The following is a 21,889-nucleotide window of genomic DNA, read 5'->3' as shown; positions in this document are numbered from 1 at the left end:
GGTTAAGTGACTTGCCAAGGGTCACGCATCTAGTAAGTATTAAGTGTCTGAGGCCAGATTTGAACAAAGGGCCTCCTGAATCCAGGGCGGGTGCTCCATCCACTGCACCACCTAGCTGCCCCTAATTAGTACTTTTGACTTCACCTATAGGTAAGTTGAGATTCAAAGGTGAAGTGTGCCATGCCCAAGGTCAAAACTGGCATTTCAAACTCAGGTCCCCTAACTCCAAGTTCATTGTTTTTCCCACTTCACTTGGCTTACTTTCTATCCCTTACGATCCCCTGATGCTTCCCAGTTCAACTCTCTCATTTTAAATGAGGAAACTGAGGCCAAGGCAGGGAAAGTTCCTTATTAAAAGCTGACTTTTATATAAGCGATTTGAAATTTACGTCTTCTACATTCACTATCTTATTTGCTCTTCACAAGTTTGTGAGGTTGTATTAACATACTGCAGGTAGAATAACAAAGGCAAGACTAGCCGAGTTTCCAGATTTCTAACCCACTGCTTTTTCCACTATGCTAGGTCTCTTTTTTGGAGGGGATCCTAAAGCCTTCAGGCTCAAGGAATGAGGACCTGTTCAAGAAAGGCACGAACTTCCCGCTACCCTCCCCCATTAAAAAAAAAATCCGCGCACGTGTATCTGTATTCCTAAAATCCCTTAAAGGGCCAGCTAATCTCGTCCAGAGCCGACAGCGCAGCGAGCGCACACCCAGTGAGGACGCGCGTCCCCTCCCCCACACCATGTGGGCCCTCCGTGCCTCAGCGGCCCATCCATCACCTCTCTCCCCTCTTCTCACTGCTTGTCCCGCGGGTCCCGGGACACGGGCCACTGAGCGGGGCGGGGTGGAGAGGGGACGCCCGCTGCCTGTCCCAGGCCACCCTCCCAGAGCCGGGCATCTGGGGATGCACGCAGACTGGCCTCGTCGGGCGCGCGCGGCAGGGCAGCTGAGACCAGGAGCCGCGGCGGCGGCGGCGGCGGCGGCGGCGGCGTACTGAGACTTCGCGAGCTCTCGTGACGTCAGAGGGCCGTTCGCCAGCACAACGTTCCATTGAGGCGAGCGCGTGCGGCGGCCTGAGCACATGGGGGAAAACGGGCTAGGGCTAGCTGCATCGCAAACTGGAAATGGGCGACCGCGTCTCAGGACCCGTCACTGCACCCCTTTTGGACCTCCACCGGGGAAGGGATTTTAGCCGCTCGATGACCTTTGGATACAGGGTCGGATTCACTCTCCAGTAAGTTGGCATTTTTCTTAGACTTCTTGAGACTCCCCAAGCCATTGCATTTCGGGTAGTGATGCGCAGTGAGTACTTGGACGAAACCAGCGGGCTGCCCGTTTATTGTGTGTATGTGTGTGTTTTTGTCATGCACTTTTCCAGTGATGAGACTTTAAGGCTGCCATCGAGTTTGGATGCCTCCGAGAACGTGTCACTGGATGGCTAGTGTCCAGATAGAATCCTGGGATTTTTACGCTTGGTCAGGGGTCTATTATCCAATCTAAAAATAGACTTAAAAAAAACAACAACCAAAAACCGAAATCAGTGCCGCCTGGGGGTCTCTGACCCTTGCATCCTGGTTTTAGGTTTTGCGGGCACATGCTCACGCAGCTTTGGCTGTTTGTTCCTCTTTGCCTCTAATCCTACCTAGGTTTCCACCAACCTGGCCTTGCCTAGGTTGTTTTCAGAATAGCAAGGTGAGGGGTGGGGGTGGGGGGGCGGGATGAAGGGAGGGCGAAAATTGATATTTGACAAACTCCTTGCGTTTTACTTTTTTTGAAACTTAATATTTTTGTTTTAATGGTGTGGATGGGAGGCTGAACTGAGTCAGTTATGTTTTTTTTGGGGGGGGGGAGGGTTCGTTTTTGATTCAATTAGATTCGATTTCCCTCGGCAAATATTTTATTATTTATGCAAGCATTTATAGTCAGGGTGTACACTTACAGGAAGAGCAATCAGGGAGTGCACGTGTGTTAATATCATAAATTAACCCTCGAGCAGTTCTGGAATATCACTGTCTTGTTCATTTGTACCAAGTGACTTCAAGCCAGAGACCTCTTCTCTTCCCCTCCCCCTTCCCCATTAAAGGATTGATGCACTGAGGAAAGCCAGTGTTGCCTGATTTAGTTTATGCTGTTTCTGGGGCCTTAGCACCCTCCCCTCCTTCCCCTCCCCCCTGCCCCCCCTCCCCAGATTTCCCATTAACATCCCCATGCTCCTTAACTGTGGAGCTTAATTATTGAATTCTTAGCCTGAAGTTGAGAAAAATCTATCAAGAAAGCTTGAAGTTGGGAAAAATTCATCAAGAAATGCCCATGAAATCTAGTTTCCAATAGGGACTGTCCTCAGCTGTGCAGTTCACTGATAGTGTGGGCTGTAGGAGGCCTTATTAGCATATTGGGGTTGACAAGTTTAGACTTGTTCACTTGTCAGTGCTTTGTGGTCATAGATAATCCTTCAGAAATTAGGAATGGAAAGAAGACTGCATCTGTCATGGGGCTAAGTAGGAATGGATGGATGGGAGAAACTTTGGGGAAAACTAGTAATTTCAACATAGAGATCTGGATGAATCTCTGGCTTTGAATATCAGACCAGCCTTTAACTAACTTTATTTGGATGCAGAATGTTTGAGCCACTTGTAATAACTTCTTGGAGGTGAGTATATCTGTTCTTCCATGTAAGAAATTGACTAATATGAAAGCCATTCCTTGCTGTGCTTCTTTTGTGATGGAGAGAACAATGTTATTAAAGCCTATTTACTTGCAAGAAGAGTTTAGTTATTATGGAGCTCTGGTCTGAGACTGGGCCCAGTAATGTTCTGTCTGCTTCTTTGACTTGGCTAGTGTTTCATGCTGATTTTCACAGACGCCATCTGGACTTCAGGAAAGCCAAACCAGAAAACAAAAGACACAACAACAACAACAACAGAGCCCAGTTTTTTTCCTGTTGGACTTCTTCCCTCTTTCTGACTTCTGTCTTTTTGTTTTCTTTCTCTTCTCTGTTAAGATGCCTCTCTGCCTTCTCTCTCTTTCTTTCCTCCTCTTCTTCCTCCCTCCCTTTCCCTCACCCTTTCTCTCCCGAAAACACTGCACATTTCCCAGGGCTAAACAGAGAATTATTAGTTAGAATTTAAGAAATTCTCATCCAAAGTAGTGCTTCTTGGTCCCCTCTGTGATTAGTGCCATTGAAAACTAATTAGTTTTACATTGGCCCAAGCCGACCTCTTTCTTAGGTTTTCTATGTTGGAAATTGCTCTCAGTGGCAAATTATTTCCTGAATACTGGATGAATTTTGAGGATTTGGAACGTGCAGGAAATTAGCATAATAATATTTATTTAACAATGGACTAATAAACCAATTCTCGAGTGGATCCCAGAAGAGATGAGAAAATGCTCTTTCCTTTTGTTTGCTGAGGTGTGAGGAAGGTTGTGGGTATGGAACATGGCATATACTTCTGTCAGACTTAGATGTTTTGGTTGAACTGTGGCTTTTTCTTTCTTTCTTAAAATTCTTTGTTAAAAGAAATGGCCTTTTGGGTTGGAGGAAGAGGGAGGAAGCTGTTTGGAAGGTTGAGGTGATATGAAAAATAATAACAAAACAAACAAACTGGGAATTGTCCCCATCCCCTTTCCTCCCACCTGTTTTCCTGAAGTCCTTGGTTTATATATTTTTTTTCTGGTTCTGTAAGTTTGGATCGATGGCCAAACTTCTCTTTGCACATTAGAAAGATGTGTAGATGGAGGGTATGTTTCTGGCCTTGGCAGTTTTGTTGCCTGGTTTTCTCTGTGCAGGTAATTTTACCCGTCACACCTGCACTTGTATGGAGGGGCTTTCTCTGTCAAGGGTAGTTTATCAGTTCTGTTGACCTTTCCTCGGGACCATAGACTAGCCTGTAACTCTGTCTAGGAAATTGCAGAGCTTTCTTTCCTGGCTGCTCCGGAGAACAGTCTTCCATCTGCTGTGTCTGAAAGGGGTCTTTTGGGGGCACATCTGTGCTTTGTGCTTCCTCTAAATAGACCTAAGAGGGGAAGGAGACTCTTCCTTGGCTCTGTTGGGCCAATTAAGGGAAGAGAAGGGAAAATGTGTTACTTAAGCACCAAAAAGATTTTTCGGCATCATCTCCTCCCTCCCTCACCCAGCGTTTTGCTCTGGCACAAAGAAAAAACATACATCTTGCATCATGAAGCCACATGGTCTGGTTTTAGGCATTTCCCTTCTTTTTTGTGGGAGGCCCATGAACAATGGGAATAAGAAGCTTTTGCGTGGGAGGTCGTCGGACACAGGAACTGCTTCCACATAGCTTTTGCAGAGGCAGTGGGCTTGGGAAAAGAAAAGCATTCTATGCTTGTCGAGTATGGTTTTGTTCTTCTGGGAGTCTGGAAAGTCTTGGGTCCTGGCCAATTATCTGGGATGAGAGGAGGGAGCCCCATTGATTGAGCAGGGGAAAGAGTTCATTTTCAGAATGAAACAGTGAGAGATCATCTTTGGATGTTATGGAGAGAGGCAGTATTGAGTTGGGAAAGAACCTTGAACTTGAAGCCAAGTGACCTTGGGTGTACAGGTCCTTTAGCATCTGAATGCTCTACACTCTCTCTTTTTTTTTAATGGCAGGGCAATGAGGGTTAAGTGACTTGCCCAGAGTCACACAGCTAGTAAGTGTTAAGTGTCTGAGACCGGATTTGAACTCAGGTCCTCCTGAATCCAGGGCCGGTGCTCTATCCACTGCGCCACCTAGCTGCCCCTGCTCTACACTCTGGATGAACTAATTTACCTCCATAAGACACAGCTTCTTCTTGATTGTAAGAAAAGCTTTTGGTAAACTCTAAAGTTCTTTGTAAATATAAGCACTGTTATCAGAGACAGTTTGATAGAGCAACTTAAGTTTCTACGCTTAGAATCAGGAAGACCTGAGTTCAAAATTTGCCTCATATGACCTGGCTGTGTGACCCTGGGCAAGTCATTTTTCTTGAATGTAAAATGAGAATAATGATACCATCAACAGCTACCTCTCAGTTCTTTTATGGGACGCCAATGTTTATTAAATGTTTGGACAATTTAAAAGTGTTCTATAAATGCCAATTATTATTAGTCCATTTCCTTGTGTTTGTTAAGAGTAAAGGCATTTATGGAATGGGGTTGTTGTTTGTAAATTTGGGGACTATTCATTTTGCTTCTTTCCCAGATTTCAGTGTTCTCTTGTTTTCTTTCTTGGGCAAAACTTGTGTTGTGTTTTTTGTTTTTTTTTTTTTTTTTTTTTGCAGGGCGGGGACAGGGGAAGATGGGTGATGGTGGTGTTAAATACGTTTGACCAAGGTCTTTTCCTGTTTTAACAATTTATTAACTCTTCTACACTTTGGTTTTAGCATTTAGTTATTATTAACAAATGAGATAAGTAAATAAAGCTAGGGATGGCCCTCATTTCTCAACCCCCCCCCCATCATTTTATGGGTGAGGATCATAGGAGTGGTTAAGGTTATTCAGGTTTTCTTGTCCTTCCTGCCGGCCTCTCCCCTTCCCCGTTAGAAACTCCGAGTTCCCCAGAGATAGTAAGTGTCTGCACAAGTGAAGTTTTTGGAATAGCTTGTTTTGGTTTGGTTTTTAAGATAGATTGTACTGGGTTGTGTTTCTTGGGAATCAAGGCCCTAGCATAGCCATGTGATGAGCCCCCGTTTTCCCTGGGCTATATCTTTATATCTTGTCTTTGGAGAAACAAGATAACAGTGCAGCTACCTCTTTGTATTGTAGACCTCTTCTTTTCCAGAAGGAATTCATTTCAAGTGCATGGAACTCTCCTGTTTGATGCTCTCTGGAGGCTAATCTCCCCAGGTTCCCTTCCTGCCTACTTGGCTGCTCCTTTTCCATTTTCTTTAGCTGGATCTCTATCTGCATCCCACCTACTAACAGTGGGTATCCTACAGGACTCTATTCTAAGCTTTCTTCTCTTATCCCTCAATGCAGTTTCACTTGGTGAGCTCATCAGCACCTATAAATTCATTTATTTCTATGCTGAGGATTCTCATATCTATCAACTTATTCAGCCCTAACCTCTCTGCTGACCTCCAGCCCTAAATCTTCTGTTGTCTATTGGACGTCTTAAATTCAACATGCTGAAAACGGAACTCCTTATTTCCCCCCCCCCAACAAATTCCCCTCTTTCCAAACTTCCTAATTACTGTCCAGAGCACCACCACCCAATCCTCCCAGTTCCAAAGGCTCCAAACCTATGACTTTGCCCATTTTCTTGCTCATCTCCTTCCCCTTTCCCTCCATTTAATCTCTTGCCAAGGCTTGTCAGTTTTACCTTGGTAAAATCTCCTCCCCTCCTTTTCCTCCTCTGACCCTGCCACCACTCCGAGGCCCTAATTATCTCCCTCTTAGACTATTGCTGTAGCCTGCTGATTGGTTGGCCTGCCATAAGTTTCTCCTCACTAGGTCCACATTCACTCCAGTCCAGTCCACAGCTGCCAGAGTAATCCTCCTAAAGCACATCTGACCACGTCACCCCCATACTCGGTAAATTCCTTTGTGTCCCTGTCACCTCTAGGGTGAATGTAAAACCCTCTGTTTGTCATTCGAAGCCCTTTGTAACCTACCCCTCCATCCTTCTTCTCCAGGCTTCCTGCATCTTGTCTCTCTTCCCAGTGACGCTGGACTCCTCACTCTTGCTGGCACAAGCCCCTCCATCTCCTGACTGGGTGTTCTCCCTGGCTGTCCCTTATCTCCACCTCCTGGCCTCCCCCTGAGCTCTCTTAATTTCAGTGCCTTTCTTCTGTTGCGTGTTCCTGATTTAACCCATATATATATAAAACCCATATATATATATATATGTAGGCTGGTTTGGGCAGGACTGTTCATATGTTGTTTCCCCCTTTACACTGTGAGTTCCTTGAGAGTAGGATTTTTGTCTTCCTTTGTTCCCCCAATGCCGAGCACGGTGTATGGTTCATAGTAAGTGCTTAATAAATGATTGTCCTTATGTCAGCACCAAATTTAGTTTTAACTAAAGGGGTCGGGCTAAATGATCGTCCAACTCCAGTTACTGTGTTTTTGAGAGGGATTGGGTTGGCCCATTAGTGATGGATTATTTATGGATGGCCTTGAAAGCATTGCTTAAGGAGTTTGACATTTATCCAGCAAGGAAGAGGGACATGACCAGATCTGTGCCTTAGGAAGTGGTACAAAGGAGAACCTGTGATTGCTGTCTTCTACTCAGAGCAGGCATACAAACTTGAATCCTCACCCTGAGCCAGCTCAGCCTCTGTGTCCGGGGTTGAGAACCAAAGAGAATGTGTTCTTTTCTTGAAGTGGACTTTCTCTTGGAAATATACAAAGGTGCAATGGAAGGAGTACTGATTCTGGAAGGCAGAGGACTTGGGGTCAAATCCCACTTCCATCACTTAATATTAATGTGACCCTTAGGAGTAAAGGGACATTTATTAAGTACCTATTATGTGCTAGACACAGTACTAAATGCAAAATTACAAATATCTCTTGATCCTCTGGGAGGGGAGGGAGGTGCTATTATTTCCCCCATTTTCCTATTGAGGAAACTGAGGCAAGCAGGTTAAGGGACTGCCTTATTGAAAGTGTGAGATTGGATTTGAACTTGGTCATCTTGACTCCAGGCCTCAAGTATTCTGTCTGCTTCACCAGTTGGCTGACTGGGGGTGACTTTCCTTGGACCTTAGTTTCCTCATTGGCCACAGTGAGAGGGTTGGACTGGATGGTTTCTGAGGTTACTTTCAAATATAGAACTATGATCTTACAGTCTTTGATGTGAACTCTGATGGAAAACATTTATTTTGATTCAACAAATATTTGTTAAATACCTACTGAAGCACTGGGAGTATCCAGACAAAATGAAGAACAGTCCCTTACCTCAGGGGAATAAAACAGGTCAGCAAATAAATGAATGGCTAAGGAGCTTCGTAGTTGGAGATGGTACCTGAATTGAACTTTGAAAGGAGCTAGGAATTTCAAGAGGCAGAGGTGAATATGTTCCAGGCATAGAAAGGCACAGAGATGGGGAAATGTGATGTCACATTTGGAGAATAACAGAGCCCAGTTTGGCCAATATGGAATAATGTAAAATAACTTTACATATTATCGGGTGCCATTTTTTCAGTCTTTTCTCTTTTTCTTTCTTTGGTACCAGTCTTCACCTCTAGCCTTTCCTTGGGTCAGTACACTTACTATTCCATTGACATCCCTTGTCCATAGCTGGTTTCCTTGGCTGGCCCAGTGAGTTGGCTTGGGTGTAATTCTTTAGAACCGAATCCCTCGTGACCCTGTTATTGCCATTTACTTTTAAGCATGGAATGTAAGCTTTGCTTTTGATAAAACAGTAGTGCCTACCTCCTAGCATTGTTGGGAAGATCAGACAAGGTAATATTTGTAAAGCATTTTGCAACCTTCAAAGAGCTATATAAGTGCTTGCAATTATCGTGACTGTTATCATAACATTTTCTCTGAGCTTTATGTACTCTTTCTAGACTGTAGATAACCCCAAGGGCTGGGAAAGGAACCCCAAACTGGAAGAGGCTTTGGGGGCAGTTTTCCCCTCTACCATGTCCTACACAGATGGCTAAAACATCCCCAGTGAAGGGCATCCCATTTCTACTTTGGTCAGGTCTACTAATTAGGAAGTTTTTCCTTCATCCAACTGAATTCTGAACTTTTATTTCTCCTACTTCTTCTGTCTTTAAATATTTTTTTAATTAAAAAAATTTAATATAAATTTTTCTTTTTTTTCTTTTACTTTTACATATAAGGTATTTTATTTTTTCCGTTACATGTAAAGATAGTTCTCAACTTTTGTTTATACAAGCTTTACAATTTCAGATTTTTCTCCCTCCCTTAGACAGCAGGTAATCTGATATAGGTTATATCTATATATCATATCCATATCCATATAGAGATATATATATATATATACACATAATAACATTAATCCTATGTCTGCATTAATCCTGTTACAAGAGAAAAAATCAGAGCAGTGATGCAAAACCTCAAAATAGAAAAAAAAAACAGCACCCAAAACAAAAGAAACAGTATGGTTCAATCAGCATCTATACTCCGCAGTTCTTTTTTTTTTTTCTTGGATTTGGAGATCCTCTTCTATCATGAGTTCCCTGGAACTCTTCTGTACCATTGCATTGGTGAGAAGAATATAGTCCATCACAGTAGGTCAACGCTCAATGTTGATGATACTGTGTACAATGTTCTTCTGGTTCTGCTCATCTCACTCATCATCAGCTCACGTTAGACCCTCCAGGTTTCTCTGAACAATATAAATTTTTCTTAAACTTTTTTTTATCCTAGACTTAACAACCCCTTCCCCAAAAGAGTTTCTCTACACCCAGGAGAACACAAAAAGAGAATTCTATATGCAACTTTGAATCTAACTCTTATAATGAATGATTTCTTTTTTTAAAAAAAAGCCTCAAAACTGTCCTGCTTGACTGTGCTTCCTTCTGATTTGTACCTATGTTGATAATGTTGAAGCCCTAGGTTTTCAGTATATTCCCAAACTGTCTTTTGGCTAATGTTTTTGGGAAGGTAGAAAAGGTTTATACACAGCAAGGGTGATGTAATATCAACACACACACATTTTGGGATTTTGCTCCAGGAGATTTGATGACTGGACACTGAAAAGACTTTGTCATAATGTGGTCTCATCATGGGATCCTTCCAATTGTAACTTTTCTTCATAGTATCATACTGTGTTTCAGTGAATGAAAAATCACTTTTCAAATGCTTACCCTATATCCAGCCCTGTGCTAAGGGCTGAGGATACATGTACAAGCCCTTGGGGAATGGTTTGCAAATCGCCTCCTGTAGACCATGGAAAAGAAACTGCATTTGGCATCCGAGGAGTCAAATCCCAGGCCTGCCTATGGCTGGATACCCGTGTGACCTTGCTCAAGTTCCTTCACTTCAAACAGAGGCATACTAGTCAGCTTTTAAGGCCCCTTTCTAACTTTAAATCTGTGATACTAATCCCAGAGATGGGATTGGACCTTAGATTCCATCTAGTTCAACTCATATCTGATTGAGAATTCCTTCCACAGCATCCTTGTCATTCACCCTCAGCTTAAAACCCTCCAGTGCTGGGAAACTCATCTCTTCACCTCAAGTCAACCCATTTGTGATTTTTTGATAGTGCTAATTAGAAGACCTTATTTTGAGCTGAAATAATCTTGCTCCTACTTATGACCCCTGGGACCAAATAGAAGTAATGTAATCCCCACAACTGTCTTTCATGTATTTGGAAATTGCTACCCATGTCCCCTCTGAGGTTGTTTCTCCAGGGTAAATGGTCCCAGTTCCTTAGATTGAGCCTCTTTGTTTGGCTTGATGGACCCTTTACCTTTTAGGTGATCTTCCTGAAAACGCTAAAGATTATCAGTGTTCCTTTTACACTCCCTACATACATGCCCTAGGGTATCTTTCAGGAACTTGTTAGGGTTAGCATCAGTTTGCCAGAGAGCAAATGGAGGGTTATTTTAAACTTCCTTTCATTAAAGCATAAGAAATATGTTTGTATTAGGGTTTTTAGATTGGTATATCACTGGCTTGGCTGGTACTCTTTGTCAAAAATCAGTTGTGAGTAAAGGATATCCAACAACTTGGTGGAAGGGGAATTGTATTTGGGGTTATTCCACCATCTAAATAGAATGCCCAACTGAATGGGTCAGAGGGGATGACAAAGGGTCTTCCTGATAGGTATACCCTGTTATGACTTGGTTTTGAATAGTTTGTGTTTGGTGAAAGTTATTATGACGTACAGGGAGAATTGGGGGAAGAGCTGTATTCTCAGTTTGTCTTGACATCAACACTTAGATGTGTGAGCAGGGGCAAGCCAAGCCTCATACCCTCTCAGTATTGAAGCTGCTAACTCTCTGGGACTGTAAGTTACCGGCCCTAGTCAGGAGAGGGAGGTTCTGTCCTAATTTTGGGTCCAGCTTATATGTTTGAAGGGGCCATGATATAATAAGAGGAACAGCTGATGTTTCCACAGCGCTTTCAAAGTTTGCAAAGCGCTTTCCATTTGTGGTGCCATTCTTATAGTAATTGTTATCTGTACCAGGTATCTTCTCCAGGCTCCTGACCTCAAATTCAGTGCGCTTGTCCACTTCGGTATAGCATGTCTGGCCTACACCCGCCCACCCTGAGTGGCTTTGTTTTCTAGATCCCTTCTTAGCTTATAGAAGGAAGTGAAAATGATAGCAGCGTAGACCTAGAAAGAGACAGCTCCTAGGGATGGGAGAAAAGAGTTCTGCTCAAGGTCACACCACCAAGAATTGGCAGAAATGGGATCAGTCACCAAGTATTTATTAAGTGCTTACTGTGTGCTAGTCACTCTGCAAAGCCCTGAGTACACAAAAGGGAAAAAAAATGCTCTCCCTGGTGGTCCAGGAACCTTCTAATGGAAGAGACAACATGTAATTATGTATGCACAAGATACACAGTAAATGGAAGGTTATCTTGGAGGGCACTCGACTTCTGCAGAAGGAGGGAAGTGTGTGAGCTGGATTTTGAAGGAAGCAGAGAGGCTGATGGGAGGGTCATAGGCACCCAGTGCAAAGGACTGTGAGATTTAGGGATGGGAGTAAATAAGGTGGGCCTGGGTTTTAATCCTGTCTCTTGTTACGCCGTATATTAGATTTCTTCTTTTTGGACATGCCTCCCAATGCAGTCTCTAAATGCCTGGTAGGGATTAAAGTCATTGGATTTAGAGTAATTAAGACCTTAATAGTCAGACTTAACTAACCCTTTGTGGAAACTGAGACCCAGAAAGTTTAATTGACATGCTCCAGGTCGGAAAACCCTGCCTTCAAATATTTGAAATATTTGAATTTTTTTTTTTTAAGTGAGGCAATTGGGGTTAAGTGACTTGCCCAGGGTCACACAGCTAGTAAGTGTCAAATGTCTGAGGCCGGATTTGAACTCAGGAACTCCTGAATCCAGGGCCGGTGCTTTATCCACTGCACCACCTAGCCGCCCCATATTTGAATATTTTTAAAGGAATTTTATCAATGTTTTTTTGTTTTTACCTCCTAGTGACTCCAGATCCACATCTCAACACCCTTCCTCTTGAGACCTTCATTGTAACAGAAATGACAGCTAAGTTAAATCCAGAGTCTGATGCTGAGGGCGGCATTCCTCACTTACAGTCCTATCTCCTGAGAAGAGATGCACTTCACACTCTGTTGAAGGAAGCAATTATTGACTCTGTATAAGGAAAATATTCACAATTATTAAAACTATGCAAAAAGAGAATGCAGAATGAGCTTTCTCAGTGCCACAATGTTCAGGCAGCAGCTTTTAGAGATTTCTGCTTATATTACATAATGTAAGCTATCTGCTTACATTAGATAAGAGAAAGGAAGGGGGGAAGCATTTATAAAGCACCTACTTTGTGCTAGGCACTGTACTGATTTTCCAGGTCCAGCTGCTTCTGACTTTTCAATTCTGAGATTCCCTAACCTATAGGTTGAAATTCCTTTTACAGACCCCCTTTTTAAATAGAAATATCAGTGCTATTAGACAAAAAGACTTTCAAGACCTAGCTAATTCTTCCACTTAGCCCTATATTTAATGCAGTTAGATTCCAGTAAAACACATAATTTTTGGACAACACATAATTTTGGACATCATGGTTTATTGTAATGGGATTCAGTTGTCTACTTTTCAGTAATTCATGGATGGTTATAGCTGGAAGGGACCTGGGAGATTATAGTCCAACCCTCTCATTTTACAAATGATGATAATAAGAATAATAGTGTAATAATATGTTACATTTTATAGCAAATTTTGCTTTGACCAAGTTCCTCCATCTAGAGCCTCATAGGGATATGATCCATTTCTGTGGGAAGGGACTGTTTAGATTCAGAGTTAAACTGTGAACTGGAATGCTTAAAAAATAATGATGGTGGTGATGGTAGTAGTAAGTAGTAGTGACAGCCAAAATTTATATAGCTCTCTAAAGTCTGCAAAGCACTTTTGCAAAGATATATATCATGTGATCATCCTCATAACCCTGTGAGGGAAATGCTATTATTAGTTCTATTTTATAGATTAGGAAATGATTTGATTTTTTTTTGTTCTTTCCCAATTTCATGTAAAATTTTTAGCAATCATTTTTAAAAAAAAATTGAAGTCCAAATTGTTCCCCTTCCTCCTGCCCCTCTCCTTTCCTTGAGAAAGCAAGCACTTAGATTTCACTTATTCATGTGAGATCTTGCCAAATATTTCCACATTACCCATGTTGCAAAAGAAAATAAATAAAACAATAAAAATAAAGTTTAAAAAAAGTATGCTTCAATCTGTACTCAGAGTTCAAAAGTTCTCTTTCTGGAGGTAGATAGTATTTTCTATCATGTATCCTTTGGAATTGTCTTGGATCACTGTCTTTTTTTTTTTTTTTTTTTTGGGTGGGGCAATGAGGGTTAAGTGATTTGCCCAGGGTCACACAGCTAGTAAGTGTCAAGTATCTACGGCTGGATTTGAACTCAGGTCCTCCTGAATCCAGGGCCAGTGCTTTATCCACTGTGCCACCTAGCTGCCCCTTGGATCATTGTCTTGATCAGGGTAGCTAAGTCACATTTGATCATCCTTAAAAAATCACTCAGTATGCATAATCTGGTTCTGCTCACTTCACTTTGCATGAGCTCATAAAGGTCTTCCCAGATTTCTCTGAAACCATCTTGTTTGTCATTTCTCTTCTTTTTTTTCCCCCTTTTTTTTGCAGGGCAGTGGGGGTTAAGTGACTTGCCCAGGGTCACACAGCTAGTAAGTGTCAAGTGTCTGATGCTGGATTTGAACTCAGGTCCTCCTGAATCCAGGGCCAGTGCTTTATCCACTTCGCCACCTAGCTGCCCATGTCATTTCTTATATAGCCCATTAGTATTCTATTGTAACCATACCACAACTTGTTCAGCCATTCCCCAATTGATGGGTTGTGTCCCCTTGATTTCCAATTCTTTGCCACCACAAAAAGAGCTGCTATAAATATTTTTGTACAGATAGGTCCTTTTCCCTTTTCTTTGATCTCTTTGGGATACAGACCTAGAGTGATATTGATGAGTCAAAGGGTATGCACGGTTTTATAGTCCTTTGGGCATAGTTCCAAATTGTTGTCCAGAATGGTTGTGTTAGTTCACAACTCCACCAACTGTGCCTTAGTTTCCCAATGTTTCCACGTTCCCTCCAGCATTTGTCATTTTCTCTTTTTGTCATGTTAGCCTGTCAGAAAGGTATTAGGAAGTAATCTCAGAGGTGTGTTTATTTGCATTTCTCTAATCACTAGTGATTTAGAGCTTTTTAAAATGTGACTGTTGATAACTTTGATTTCTTCTGAAAACTGCCTCTTCATATCCTTTAACCATTGATCAACTGGGGAATGGCTCTTATTTTTATAAATTTGTCTCAGTTTCCCTTATATATGAAAAATGAGCCCATGATCAGAGAAACTGGTTGCAATTTTTTTTCTGTTTCTTATTTTACTTCTTTGCTGCATTAGTTTTGTTTGTGCAAGGGCTTTTAAATTGAATGTAATCAAAATTATTTTACTTCCTATAATTTCATCTATCTCTTGTTTTGTCATAAACTCTTCCTTTATCCATAGATCAGGCAGGCACATTTTTCCATGCTCCTCTCGTTTACTTATATCACCCTTTATGTCTAAATCATTTCTCCATTTTGACCTTAACTTGGTATATTGTGTGAGATATTGACCCAGGCCTAGTTTCTGCCAAACTGTTTTCCAGTTTTCCCAGCAATTTTTGTCATATGTTCAGTTTTAATCCCAAATGCTCTAAGATCTTTAGGTTTATCAAATACTAGATTATGGTTGTTCTCTACTGTATATTGTGTACCTTACATATTGCACAAATCTGTTTCTTAACCAGTACCAGATTGTTTTGATTTATCAATTTGTAATATAGTTTGAAATCCAGAACTGTTAGGCCACCTTCCTTAGCAAGTTTTTTCCATCTGTTTCCCTTGATATTCTTGATCTTTTGTTTTTCCAGCTGAATTTTGTTGCTATTTTTTTTTTCTGGCTCTATAGAATAATTCTTTGGTAGTTTGATTAGCATGGCACTGGATAAGTAAATTTGGTAGGATTGTCATTTTTATTATATTGGCTCATGCTACCCATGAGCAATTGATATTTCTCCAGTTTTTTATATCTCTTTCTCTTTGTGTGAAAAATGTTTTGTAATTGTGCTCACATAATCCCTGGGATTTATCTTGGCAGGTAGACTGCCATGTATTTCATATTGTCTGTAGTTATTTTAAAAGCAATTTCTCTCTCTTCCTTCTAGGTTTTGTTGGTAGTATATAGAAATGCTGATGATTTATGTGGGTTTATTTGATATCCTGATACTTTACTGAAGTTGCTAATTGTTTCAACTAATTTTTGATTTTCTAGAATTCTCTTAAGTATAACCATCATGTCATCTGCAAAGAATGATTGTCCATTTTTATTCCTTCAGTTACTTTTTCTTATCTTCCTGCTATACCTAGCATTTTTGTTTGTTTGTTTGTTTGTTTTGGTAGGGCAATAGGTGTTAAATGACTTGCCCAAGGTCACACAGTAATTGTCAAGTATCTGAGGCTGGATTTGAACTCGGGTCCTCCTGAATCCAGGGCCAATACTTTGTCCACTGCCACCTGGCTGTCCCAATGCTTAGCATTTTTTTATTGGGTATTTATTGACTTGAATTATATTGATTCGATTGAGTATTCTGATAGTTTTCCTGCTCATAATGTATGATCTTTGTGATACATTGCTGTAATCTTATTAATATTCTATTTAAAATTTTTGCATTGATATATTCATTAGGGAAATTGGAAGAAGACAATCCCTGCCCTTAAGGAGCTTATAATGGGGGTGACGACATACAAATATATATATTCATGTACACATATGTGTATATAGGTATGCGATATATACACACATACATGCATACACAGAAACACAGCTTATATACAGGATAAATTGTTTAGTCGTTCAGTTGTCTTTGTTACCCTGGGTACCATAGTATGTCAATATTGCCCATGGGGTTTTCTTCACAAAGATGCTAGAATGGTTTGCTATTTTCTTTCCCAGTGGATTGAGGCAAACAGAAGTTAAATGATTTACCCAGGGTCACACAGCTAATAAGTGTCTGAGACTGGATTTGAACTTAGGTCTTTTTTCCTGGCCCAGCACTCCATTCACAGAACCATCTAACTGAGTCCACAGCATAAATAGGAAATAATTAACATAGAAAAGGCACTGGAATTAAAAGGGGCTGTGGAAAGCTTCCTGTAGAAGGTGGGATTTCAGTTGGAATTTAAAGGAAGCCAGGGAGAGACCATTCCAGGCACAAAGGACAACCAGAGAGAATGCCCAGAGCTGAGAGATGGAGTATCTTGTTTGCAGACTAGACAGGAGGTGTGTCACTGGTTCAGAAGGAGTAAGAAGAGAATGATTTGGGGGCAGCTAGGTGGCACAGTGGATAGAGCACCCACCCTGGATTCAGGAGGACCCGAGTTCAAATGCAGCCTCAGACCCTTAATACTTACTAGCTGTGTGACCCTGGGCAAGTCACTTAATCCCAATTGCTTCACCCAAAAAAAAAAAAAAGAAGAGAATGATTTGGCAACAGTAAAAGGTTATGTATACTTATTTTATATACCTATATACCCGGGGTTGTGTAAAAATTTCTTTTCTCTTTTTTTTGGATGAGGGAATGGGGGTTAAGTGACTTGCCCAGGGTCACACAGCTAGTACGTGTCAAAGGTCTGAGGCTGGATTCGAACTCGAGTCCTCCTGAATCCAGGGCCATTGCTCTACCCACTGCGCCACCTAGCTGCCCCTGTGTAAAGATGTCTCCAGTAAAAAGGGGTCGTGAGTAGAAAAAGTTTAAGAAGCCCTGCTGTGGCGAGAGTGCGTGTGTTTGTGTTTGTGTGTGTGTGTGTGTGTGTGTGTGTGTGTGTGTGTGTATTTTGAATTGATAGACCCTGGACAAGTCACTTAACCCTGTTTGCTTCAGTTACCACTCCGGTATCTTTGCCAAGAACACTCCAAAGTGGGTCACACAGAGTACATACACTGAACAACTATCTTTCCACTGTGGAGAATGAATTGGAGAAGGTAGAGAACTGAAGAATGGGAGGCCAGTAAGGTGATGTCTGGGTGAGTGGAGAGACTGGAGCAAAGGCAAGATAAATTATGGAGGGAGGGATAAGATTTGACCTCTAGATAAGGGTGGTGAAGTGGTGATAACAATGCAGTGAATCTTTTCTGATTCTGACTGAGTGATTGGGAGGATGGTTGGAGAGGAAGAGCGGGTTTTTAGGTGGAGTAGGCTTAGAGAAGGGTGGGGAAGAGGGTGATAAGTTCAGTTTTGGAAATTGTGATTTGGAACCCATTCAAGTGGATAGAATTACAGTAAAGTATCCCAAATTTAGAGCAGAAACATTCCTTAGAGGCCATCAGTCCCCCCCCCCCCCCAGATAGTTGACTGAGGTCCAGAGATATTAAGTGACCCCTAAATTCACACCTGTACTTAATAGCAGAGCCACTGCTATTTAATTTCAAAAGTGCTCTTTGGATTGGGGGGCAGGGGACAGGGAGTGCTATGTGCCTGAAGTTTGGGGGGGATATTAGGACTGGATATATCTGGATATATAGCAATGAGTCCACTATGAGACTGGGAGAGGGACATGTAGGTCTGGATGACCAGAAAGGCATGCCTTAGCAGGGACTAATGTAAGGGGCTCTGGGAGAGAGGAGGGGTAGATTAGCCACTCCCTGAAGTTTCTTCTGACTGATTATAAGGAGAATAATATATTGCAACAAATTCTGATCCCAGCATAGTAATAGCTAACTGTTAGATTGAGATTGCTGTATGATAGGCACTTTTACAATTATGGTTTATTTCATTGATCCTCACAACAACCCTGGGAGGTAGGGGCTATTATTATCACCATTTTACAGAGGAGGGAACTGAGGCATAATAGAGGCTAAGTAACTTGGTCAGGGGTCACATAGCTAGAAAATTATCTGAGGCCAGATTTGAGTTCAGGTCTTTCTGATTCCCCAACCAGTTCTGTCCATTGCATTATACCTAGTTGTATATCCTTCGACCCAGTGCTACATTTGCTAGGGGCGATCTCGTGGGGGGGGGGAGAGACAGAGAGGGGAAGGAAAAGGACCCTTGGTGACAAAGTGGAAATTAAGGGAGTGCCTATCAATTGGAATGACTGAAAAATTGTTATGTGAATGTAATTGAATAATGTGCAAGGAAAAGATGAAAAAGGAAGACATGATAAGACATATATGAAGTGATGCAGAACCAAGAGAACAATTTATACAGTAGCAACACTAAAGAGAAATAACTTTGAAAGCCTTGAGCAGTTAGTGATCTGCTGTGGTTCCAGGGCTGGTGAGAAATCTGCTGCCCACCTCTTGAGAAAGAGGTGGTGGATTCAAGATGTAGAATAAAGCATCCATTGTAAGAAATGGACAGGGTGAGAATTTGCTTTGCTAGACTTCACACTGGTTACGTGGCTTTTTCTTTTTCTTCAAATTTGGGGATGAGGGTGGGAGAGAAAAAATAAATGCTTGTTAAATTGAAATGTAAAATGTGGAAAAAATATGCACCTCCATTAGATCATAAACTCCTTGAGGGGAGGCATAAGTAGTCTTGCCTCTTATTGTAACCCCAGCATTTAAGCACAGTGCCTAGCACCTAGTAAGTATTTAATAAAAGTTTATTGATTAATTGATGACAGCCTGGTTAGGACCTACGTTACTAGAATCATGCAGTCTCTTTATGACCCACCCCAAAGCTTCTAGTAATTAAGAGGCTGGGAGGGCTTAATTGCTAATCACCATCTTAATAGAAAGGGATTGGAACTGAGTTGGTGATTTCAATGGTTTCAGAATCCCACCCACATGAACTTTTCTCTCCCAATTATGGTTTTAGAGAATTGCCTGGAACACTTAGAATTTCTTAAATGACTTGCCTAGACAATACATACAGTAGTCAGGTCTCGAACCTAAGTTTTCTTGACTCTAAGACCATCTGTCTAGCCACTCTGTTATTCCATGTTGCCTCTTTCATATTATTAAAAATGTACTTATATAGGAAGCATTTTAGAGCCAAGGTCCCTTTTGATTCTTACATTGCATGTAACTATCCTTAGGAGTACATGTTGCCTTTTGTAATAAGACTTATTTGCTAAGAGTTTATGCTAAGAGGTTTAAGCAGCACAAATATTGTAACCCTTTTTCAGATAAGCTAATTGATGCTCTGGAAAAGTAAACAACTTGCCCCAGGTTATTCAGTAACTGGGTTGGGTCTACAACAGTTGGTTTCTGACTTCAGATCAGAGTTTCCTACTTTTTGTCTGTCCTCTTGTTTTTTGATTTGTTTGGGCAGAGTATGTTTTGTACTTCAGTCAAAATCATTTCATTTGAAAAGCAGGGCAGGATGGTGGGAAGAGCAATTAATTTGGAGTCAAAGCCGATAAAGGGATAGAGCTAGCCTCAACAATCTGTAATCAGGAAGACCAGATTTGATCTTAGATGTACTTCCTAGGAAAATACTTACCCTTTGTCTGCCTCAGTTTAAAGTGCTTAGCACCGTGCCTAGCCCTTAGTAGGTGCTTAACTAATGCTTCTTCCCTTCCCCATGGACCTTTGACCTGGGGAAGTTCTGGAGTAGATTTCCCTTACTAGAATATATTTGATTTCTCCAGATTTAGAAAGAAGTGAAACTATCTTATGTTAAAATTTTTCTTTCTTTTTGCAGGGGCAATTGGGTTAAGTGACTTGCCCAAGGGTCACACAGTAAGTGTTAAGTGTCTGAGGCTAGATTTAAACTCAGGTCCTGAATCCAGGGTCGATGCTCTATCCACTGCGCCACCTAGCTGCCCCTCTTTTTTTAAAAGAATTCTTGACTTTTGCTTCCTCTCAATGGTAATTTTTCCATTACTATCTCTCTGAGATAACAAGATTAGTAGAAACCTAATTGGAGCTTTTGAATTGGAAAATAGTATTATCTATGAATTAGGTAGGTTGTAGGAAACACGAGGTCTTTATTAAAACCACATTTTTGGAAATTCCTTGGTGCCTAAGACAACCCTTTTTGTTCCTAGGCTCCTTCCTTTCTTCTCTTTCCTCCATCATTTTGTTTTTATTTTTATTTATTTTTTATTTTTTGGTGAGACAATTGGGGTTAAGTGACTTGCCCAGGGTCACACAGCTAGTGTCAAGTGTCTGAGGCTGGATATGAACTTGGGTCCTCCTGAATCCAGGACCAGTGCTCTATCCACTGTGCCACCTAGCTGCCCTGTGTTTTTATTTTTTAAGGTACTAATAGTATATATATAATAATAGCTAGCATTTTTGAGCACTTTAAAATTTGTAAAGAACTTTACAAATATTGTCTCATTTGAATCTTGAAGCAGTCCTAGAAGGTAGATGTTATTATTAATCTCGGTTTACAGATGGGGAAACTGAGGCTGAAAGCAATTCAGTGACTTGCCTAGTGTCACATAATTCAAAAGTATTTGCAGTGGGATTTGGATTCAGTCTTCCTGACTTTTCAGTTCTAGGACACTGAAGAGCTGGCAGCTTCTATGTGGTCAACAAACATTTATTAAGTGATAACTATATACCAGGCACTGTATTAACTAGACATCAGCAATACAGAGATAAAAGTGAAACGTCCCTATTTGCCACTACCTTTCATTCTTTTATGGGGAGGCAACAGTATTATATGACCTCAATGGTGGTGAAGTGGCCCGGAGTCAGGAAGGCCTGAGTTCAGATGATGATCCCGATTATTAACAGTGTGACTCTGGACAAGTCACTTAACCCTGTTTGCCTCAGTTCCTTATCTGTAAAATGAACCGGAGAAGGAATTGGCAAACCACTCCAGTATCTCTCTCAAGAACACCCCAAAGATGGGAGGAGTCACAAAGAGTAGACAGAAATGACCGAACAACAGGATAGAGCATTAAACTTGTATCCTGGATTGTAGTCTGAGCTACATTGTTTGTAACATGTAACTTTATTTATGCTTCTGATCTGCAGTCTTGACATTTGTAAAATGGGGAAAATCATTAATTATATAATTCCATTAATAACACATTCCTGTGGAATATGTGCTTATTAATTTATGTTGGTTTAGCTGTTGGTATGTTGTGGTGGGAAAAGAAACCTTTTGGGGCATAGTGCCTAGAAACTTGGCCTTTGGGGTGTTAATAATGATGATAATGATTAAAATGATGATAACAATTACTGTGGATTTGGAATTGAAAGATATTTGCTTGACTCTGCTTCTTTGAAGTAGTTAACTGGAAGGTGGATAAAGGCCTTGGCCTGGAGTCAGGAAGACCCTCAATTCAAATCTAGCCTCAGACACAAACTGTGTGACTCAGGGCAAGTCACTTAACTGCTTCCTGCTTCAGTTTCCCAACCTTAAAATGGGGATAATAGGAATACCTGCCTCCAAGGGTTGTTGTGAGGATCAAATGTGATACTAATTGTAAAGCACTTAGCACCTACTATGTGCTAGGCATTGTGCTATGTCAGTGTTAGCTATGATTATAAATGAACTTCCTGAACTAGTGAGTCAGATTAGAATCCTCCCTAAGATCTCTTGTAGAACTAAGTCCTAGAATCCTAGAAAACCCTGGAAGTTGTAGAATTCATTACCCATCTTCAAAGCCCTTTCACCTTTTTTTTCCTGTTTGATCTTGCCAGCTGCTGGGGGGAGGGGGTCAGGTGAGCTGGCAGGTTCTGTCATTATTTAACAGATGAAGGTATTGAGGTTTGAGAAGTCCTGGGCTTGCTTACCATCCCCTCAGTGGCCAGGGGCAGAGACAGGG

General features: G+C 41.4%; 1 long non-coding RNA gene across 1 annotated transcript in view; it reads left to right on the top strand.

Moving 5' to 3' along the window:
- The first annotated feature begins 779 nt into the window (after positions 1-779).
- LOC122734426 overlaps positions 780-21,889 on the top strand; it is a 178,032-nt gene continuing 156,922 nt past the window's right edge. The window contains exon 1 of the long non-coding RNA XR_006354062.1: positions 780-1,234. This is a non-coding gene — a long non-coding RNA (uncharacterized LOC122734426). The remainder of the gene's footprint in view (positions 1,235-21,889) is intronic.

The sequence above is a fragment of the Dromiciops gliroides genome, chromosome 1 (genome assembly GCF_019393635.1).
Source record: "Dromiciops gliroides isolate mDroGli1 chromosome 1, mDroGli1.pri, whole genome shotgun sequence".
In the NCBI taxonomy this organism is placed as follows: domain Eukaryota; kingdom Metazoa; phylum Chordata; class Mammalia; order Microbiotheria; family Microbiotheriidae; genus Dromiciops; species Dromiciops gliroides.
Note: the sequence above shows the minus strand (reverse complement) of the source record. Positions and strands in the feature narration are given on the sequence as shown.